This window comes from Neofelis nebulosa, chromosome 15, assembly GCF_028018385.1.
Source record: "Neofelis nebulosa isolate mNeoNeb1 chromosome 15, mNeoNeb1.pri, whole genome shotgun sequence".
Classification (NCBI taxonomy): domain Eukaryota; kingdom Metazoa; phylum Chordata; class Mammalia; order Carnivora; family Felidae; genus Neofelis; species Neofelis nebulosa.
The window spans coordinates 42792431-42800081 of record NC_080796.1 but is presented as its reverse complement, the minus strand read 5'-3'; positions in this window follow the sequence as shown (position 1 = coordinate 42800081).

Genomic DNA, 7651 nt, shown 5'->3' with positions numbered 1-7651 from the left:
ACCTTTGGGCTCTACTTTCAGTTCTCTTGCTATTTCTACATCTGCAGTGACTTCCTCCACTGCAGCCTTGAACGCCTCAAAGTCATCCATGAGGGTCAGGATTCAATGTTTCCAAAACGCCTGCTCATGTTGACACTTGGACCCCTTCTCATGAATCACAGATGTTCTTTCTTAACAGCATCTAGAATGGTGAATTCTTTCCAGAAATTTTTCACTTTACTACTCTGCCCAGATCCACTAGAAGAATCACTATCTATAACAGCTATAGCCTTGTGAAACGTATTTCTTAAATAGTAGGACCTAAAAGTCAACATTTTACTCCTTGATCCGTGGATGTTGTGCCAGCAGGCATGAAAACAGCGTTAATTTCATTGTACATCTCCAGCACCGCTTTTGGGTGACCAGATGCACTCATTGTCAATGAGCAGCGATCTTTTAAAAGAAATTTTTTTCTGAGCAGCCGGTCTCAATGGTGGGCCTAACATATTCAGCAATTCATTAGCGTAGATTAGGCATAATTCTTAAGGGTCCCAGGATTTTCAGAATGGTAAATGAGCATTGGCTTCAACTTAAAGTTACCAGCTGCATTATCCCTAACAAGAGAGTCAGCCTATCGTTTGAAGGTTTAAAGCCAGGCATTTCTCTAACCGTGAAAGTTCTAGACGGTGTCTTCTTCCAAAATAAGACTGTTTGTTCTGCATTGGAAATCTGTTGCTTAGGGTAGTGACTCTCATTGACTTTCTTATCTAGAACTTCTGTATCACCTCCTGCAGCTTCTACCTTAGCACTGGCTGCTTCACCTTGCACCTTTATGTTATGGAGATGGCTTCTTTCCTTAAACCTCATGACCCTACCTCTGTTAGCTTCAAACTTTTCTTCTGAAGCTTCTTCAACTCTTTCAGCCATCACAGATTTGAAGAAAGGAGCTTGCTCGGTACCGGGCTCTGGCTGAAGACAATGCGTAACTGGTTGGATCCTCTACCCGGACCACTAAAACTTTGTCCATATCAGCGGTAAGACTGTTTCCCTTTCTTGCCATTCATGTGTTTGCTGAAGCAGCACTTTTAATTTCCTTCAAGAACTTTTCCTTTTTCACTTACAACTGAATCTGTTTTCTGCAAGAGACCTAGCTTTCAGCCTATCTCTGCTTTTGACATGGCTTCCTCACTAAGCTTAATTATACCGAGCTTGTGATTTAAAGTGAAAGGTGTGTGACTCTCCTTTTCACTTGAACACTTAGAGACCTTTGTAGGATTATTAGTTGACCTAATTCAATTTTGTTATGTCTCAGGGGAATAGGGATGCCTGAGGAGAAGGGAAGAAATGGAGAAATACCAGTGGAGAAGTCAGAACACACACATTTGTTAAGTTCACCATCTTATATGGGTGTGATTTGTGACACCCTAAAATAATTCTAATAGTAACATTAAAGATCACTAATCCCAGGGGCGCCTGGGTGGCTCATTTGGTTGAGCATCCAACTTCGGCCCAGATCATGATCTCACAGTTAGTGCGTTTGAGCCCCGTGTCAGGATCTGTGCTGACAGCTTGGAGCCGGCTTCGGATTCTGTGTCTCCCTCTCTCTCTGCCCCTCTCCAGCTCATGCTCGCGCTCTATTAAAATATATTAAAAATATATATATTAAAAATACATATATTAAAAAAAAAATCCCTAATTCCAGACCAAAGCAGGGCTGCCACAAACCTTCAATTAAAAAAAAAAATGTAATAAAGCACAATAAACTAAAGTGAAATAAAATGAGGCATGTCTATGTTTGAAATATTTACCACATTATTTGGAGTTCATTACAGTAATTACCATTTACCTAACATATGTTCCAACCCTGTATGTTAGGTAATAATGTCTCATTTTACAGATAAGGAAACTGAGGCCCAGAGGAGTCAGGTAATTATAAAAGGTTCAAAAGCACCAGAGCTTGGGTACTTCCCACTCATTTATATTTTGTTTTGTATAATTTCTAGTTAGTTCATCTGCTGATTTTATGACAAATTAGGAGTGAGCCCTTTGTGGATGGAAATCTTAGCAGTGCTCAGTTTTGTCCTTCATAGCACCAAGCACAGCTGTGAGAACTTAATCATTATTCATAAAATGCTCTTACATGGTAAGGACATATTTTGTTGAAAGTTTGACATTTGGGAAAGGAGCCACTAAATATACATTTATAATTAAAATATGAAAATATACTTTCAGGCTTAAACTATGCAATTTTGATTGATATTAGTGTAGTAATCTTTCTGGTGTCACAATACTTTAAAGGGGAAATATTTACCAGAGTTTATAACATGTATCATTACTACCGAGTTAAATGCAGAGTATACTCCTGTGCTTATAGATTTAATATTGACTGAAGTACCTACTCGTGGTCAATTAGATTATCTAAGGTACAGATTCATGGGATGGTTGTTTGTCCAGAGTTCCAAAGTTCAAACTGTTTTTCTTTAAGATGCAAACTTCCCCTGAGCACTTTGCATTTTACAGACCAAACAAACCGACTCAGATAAGATGTTGGCTGCTCTCTAGGGAGTTCCTGAAAGCAATGGTGTGTGATACAGCTCTGCTTACTTTTGATGAATTCCTCCACGAAGAACATGTTTTCTCCGCCTTGCCTGTGGCTGATACCACCAGGGAGCAATTCCACTGTCACTGATGAATGCTAGCTAGGTCAGACCTTGTCAGTGCAGATGAAAGTCTTGTGATTAGTATTCTGTACCTTCTTACTAATGAACCTTCTAATCATGAAATCTGTCTGTACTTATAATGTTCTCCTAACTGCTAAGTGCCCTTGAAAGGTTAAATAAGTGGGAAATAGTACCATTGTTTTTCTTTACTTCCAAATTAGTTTCGGACTTACTGTTTATGACTCGTAGGGTAAGAACTGGTCATCACTATGACAGTGGTTATATAATTACAGCATGAAAACAGAAGTTACAAATACACAAAAACATGTGCAATCATAATTAAAAAAAATGTTTTTGGAAACATCCACGCTTCTTGGAGAACATTTTGACAGGAGAAAAAATATAGAAGAATATTTGTGCCAGACTTTGCTAGAAAAGCATTTAATTGGAAAAATATATAGGTGCAAAATGTTTTGCACCGACAAGAATTTAAAAAGTGACTTTGAGGTCAACGTTTAAGGAAAAATCATTCAATATAACCTGAGTAGCTTTTGCCTTAAACTCAAAAAGTTATGTATTCTTAACTGCACAAGGATTTATTTGTAACTGCTGGAGATCATTTGCATATTTCAGTAAATCTAAGACATCATCAATTGTAAGGTATATCATTATTTTATACATGACTCAGAAAGAAAAAAGAGTGCCAGTTAAAATATGACAAGATACTGATTGTAAGTCACATCAGAGATGTTCAAATGTAAAAAAAAAAATACTTCTTAGAATTGATGAAATGAGAATAACTGGAAAAAAAAAAAAACATGGATACTAGATGGTGCAGAAAACCTTCTATGGTAGCATCATCTTTCCTGACCAACATTTCAACCAAAACTTGTACATCCAAGGCATAAAACTGAGTAGAGTCTATCTGAATTTCCACATCCTTCTTTCTATTAGTTTTGTTTGAGGAGTTACTCTACTCAGTTCTGTTAATAAAATGCTAGTAATTCATTCCATTAGGTGATTCAAGGGTCTGTAAATTTCTATAAAAAAAATCAGATGGTAAATATTTTATGGTTTGTGAACCACACAGTCTCTGATGCAACTACCCGTATTTAGCCAGTGTGGCACAAGAGCAGCCATAGACCATTATTTACAGGGGTGCCTGGGTGGCTCAGTCAGTTGAGCGTCTGACCTCAGCTCAGGTCATGATTTCACAGTTCATGGGTTCGAGCTCTGCATCAGGCTCTGTGCTGACTGCTTGCTCAGAGCCTGGAGCCTCCTTCTCTCTCTGCCCCTCCCCTGCTCACGCATTGTCTCACTCTGTTTCTCAAAAATAAATAAATGTAAAAAAAAATTAAAAAAAACTTTATTTACAGACATTAAAATTCCAATTTCATATAAGTCTTGTATCAAAAAAATTTATTCTTCTATTATTTTTTAAAAATCTCTTAAAAATATAAATATATTCCTGGGACCTCTTCTGGGAAAATGGAGATGTACTTTCCCCTATTCCTTCTGCTGCTAATTACAACTTAAAACCTTGGGCACTGTATGTAAAGCAAACATAAAGTGACTCTGAAAGATAGAGGGAAGAAAGCAGACTGACAAGCTTACTCAAGCCTTAAGAAATGACACAATGATTAAGTTTCTTGGGTACTTTTGTTCTGTTTTGTTTGGCATAATATATCCCAGACTTGGAACTGAAAAAGCCAGCAACTCAGAAATGCCAATGGATGCAAAAACCCTGTGGTCCCACTTCTATCTGTTCCAGCAAAGGGCAAATGGGAGCCTGGCCTTCCATTCCATCAGGCTGTAACAAGTCACCCCAACTCTTCTGCTGCAGTTGTCAGAGAAGGCTAAACAGGGAAAGAGGGTGTATACCCACTGCGTGGTAACAGACCCTTCCCCATATTGCCAATGGAGACTATGTGGGGAGACTGGATTTCCAACCACATTCAGCAGTTATGAAGCATCCCTCCCCTCTGGGGTGGTATCATAGGAACCTTACAGAAAAGTTAGAACACTTGCCACTGCCCGGAAGTAATGAGACCACTCCCACTGCTCTAGTGTTAGTGGAGGCCACATGAGAGCAATAAGACATTTCTTCCTCTCTCAGCCAAAAAGGTACAATACTCTTGGATGTCAACGGAGACTGAATGAGTAACCTAGACTTCTACCCACCTGACATTAATTACAGTATACCCAACCCTTTCCCATGCAGTAGTGTTAGAGGAAGTCAGCTAGCACAGGTTTGTTTGTTTTTTTTAAGTTTATTTGTTTATTTTGAGAAAGAGAGTGTGAGCTGGGGAGGGGCAGAGAGAGAGAGAGAGAGGGAGAGAGAGAATCCCAAACAGGCTCAGTGCTGTTTATGCAGGGCCTGACATGGGGTTCCATCTCACAAACTGTGTAATCATGACCTGAGCCTAAATCAAGAGTCAATGCTTAACTGACTGAGCCACCCAGGCGTCCCACTCACACAGAAGTTTTAAGTAAGACCCAGAATCTTTTATTTTTTTTAAAAAAAATTTAAAAATAAATGAATAAGACCCAGAATCTCTTAACATAATGTGCAAATTTTGGGGTTTCAATAAAAAAAAATTACTTACTATAGTGGGAACCAGAAAGATCTCAAACTGAATGAAATAATAATAATAATCTGTGAATGCCAACACCAAGATGAAAGAAATGTTAGAATTACCTGACAAATATGTTAAAGTAGTCATCATAGCAATGCTTCATTGAGTAATTACAAATATCCTTGAAGCAAATAAAAGAATAAGAGTCCTCAGGAAAGAAATAAAAAGTCTTAGTAAAGAAATAGAAAATATAAAGAAGAACTGAATAGAAATTTTAGAACTAAATATACCATAACCGAACAAAAACACCATAGATAAATCAAAATGGAATTACAAAAAGTGACCTACACCAAGACAGAAAAAAAAGGAAAAAGAGAAATAACAAACAGAAAACAAAAAGTATAATGGCAAATCCTAATGTATCAATGATTATATTAAATATAAAGAGACAAAATACACCAATTAAAAGACAGAAATTCACAAAATGAATCTAAAATCATGACTTAATTATATGCTCTCTCTCTATAATAATATAGGCAGATTGAAAGCAAAAGATATAAAATGATATATAATGCAAACATTACTTAAAGGAAAGCAGAAATGCTATATTAATTTTATTTAAAATTGACTTCACTGGGACACTTGGGTAGCTCTGTTGGTCAAGCATCCGACTTCAGCTCAGGTTATGATCTCATAGTTTGTGAGTTCGAGCTTTGCGTCGGGCTCTATGCTGAGAGGTCAGAACCTGGAGCCTGCTTCAGATTCTATATCTCCTTCTCTCTCTGCCCTTCCCCCCACTTGTTCTCTCTCTCTCTCTCTCTCTCTCTCAAATAAATAAATATTAAAATAAAAGTAAGATTGACTTCAAAGCAAATTACCTGAAAGAGGAACATTATATATACCAAAAATAAAAATACAGGCAAGCCTAAATGTATATATACCAAAAATCAGAGTTGCAAAATATGTAAAGCAAAAACTGATAAAGCTGAAAAGACAAATAAACAAGCGTATAATTATAGTTGGGGACTTCAACACCCCTTTATTAAAAATTGTTACAAAAATATACACAGAAAATCAACAAAGATACAGAAAAACTCAACAACATCATAAACCAGCGTGATCTAAGTTACAGATTTACAGAACAATTCACTGAACAGCAGAACACACTTTCTTCTCAAGCTCACATGGAATACATATCAAGATAGACCATAATGTAGGCCATCAACAACCTCAATAAATTGAAAATAATTAATATCATATACCTTATTCTCTAACCATAAACCAAAAAAAAAAAAAATCAAACTGAAAAAAAAAATCAGTAACAGAAAGTAACAGTAAAGTCTCTATACTTGGACACCGTAAAACATCTAATGTTGCCATCTTGCCAACTGGTTGGTTTCCTCATAGCATGTTTCAGTGTCGTTCTCCATTGCTGTCAGTTGGGACTTGCAGGAGTGGCAGTAACTGGAGAGATAAACTTTGGTGAATGGGAGCTCATGTTGCTGGGACGGTGAATTGCTTTCATCCCTGTACCCAAGACTTCCCTATTCCTGCAACCATTTTACTAGCGCTGGCGAGGCTGATGACAGAGGCTGATTGATGACAAGTGGGTTGTCATTTTATCTATTCAGTGTTTCTTCAATAGTGGATCCTTTTAGATCGTGATTTACAAATATATTGATAACCTATTGCTATGTCACAAAGTCCTTTAATACTTAGCAGCTTGACACAACACACATTAATTGTCTTGCCTCATCTTATGTTTGGAAATCCAAAAGCAACTGCTTCTGGTTAAGTGTCCCTCAAGAGATTGCAGGAAATTTGTTGCCTAGGGTTGCAATCTGGGTACTACATTCACATGGCTGTTGGCAGAAAGCCTTTTTTCCTCACCACATGGACTTTCCACTGTTTCCTGTTTCTTCATGATAAGGCATCTGGCTTCCTCCAGAGAGAGTGGTACAAGACAGAAGAAGCAGAAATCTATAGTGCCTTTTATAAACTAGTCTCCAAAGTTTTACATCATGACTTTTCCTTTTTTCTATTCATTTCTTCTATTCATTTGAAGTGAATCCAGCCCAAACTCAAGGACAGGGGAACAAGGTTCTACTTCTTGAAAGAGAAGAATCAAAGAATTTTTGGATACTTGAAACCACTCTCACAAGTGGTACAAAGATCTTTTTATCATGAGCCCACTTTCACAGGCGCTCATTCTCTAACTTACCCTACCTCTTTGTTCAAGTCTGTCAGGTTCTCTGGGAAGCAGACGCAAAGCTGGAGTTAGGAGGGGAAAAAAATGTTGAGGGAGGAGAGATAACATCTGTGAAAAACAAAAGGGAAAGACAAAATTTGGCAGAGACAAAAATCATGATGCAGGACTGACAAATTGTCTGCCAACTCAATGAGGAGTTCTGGAACAAAAAACTCATTAAAAGAACC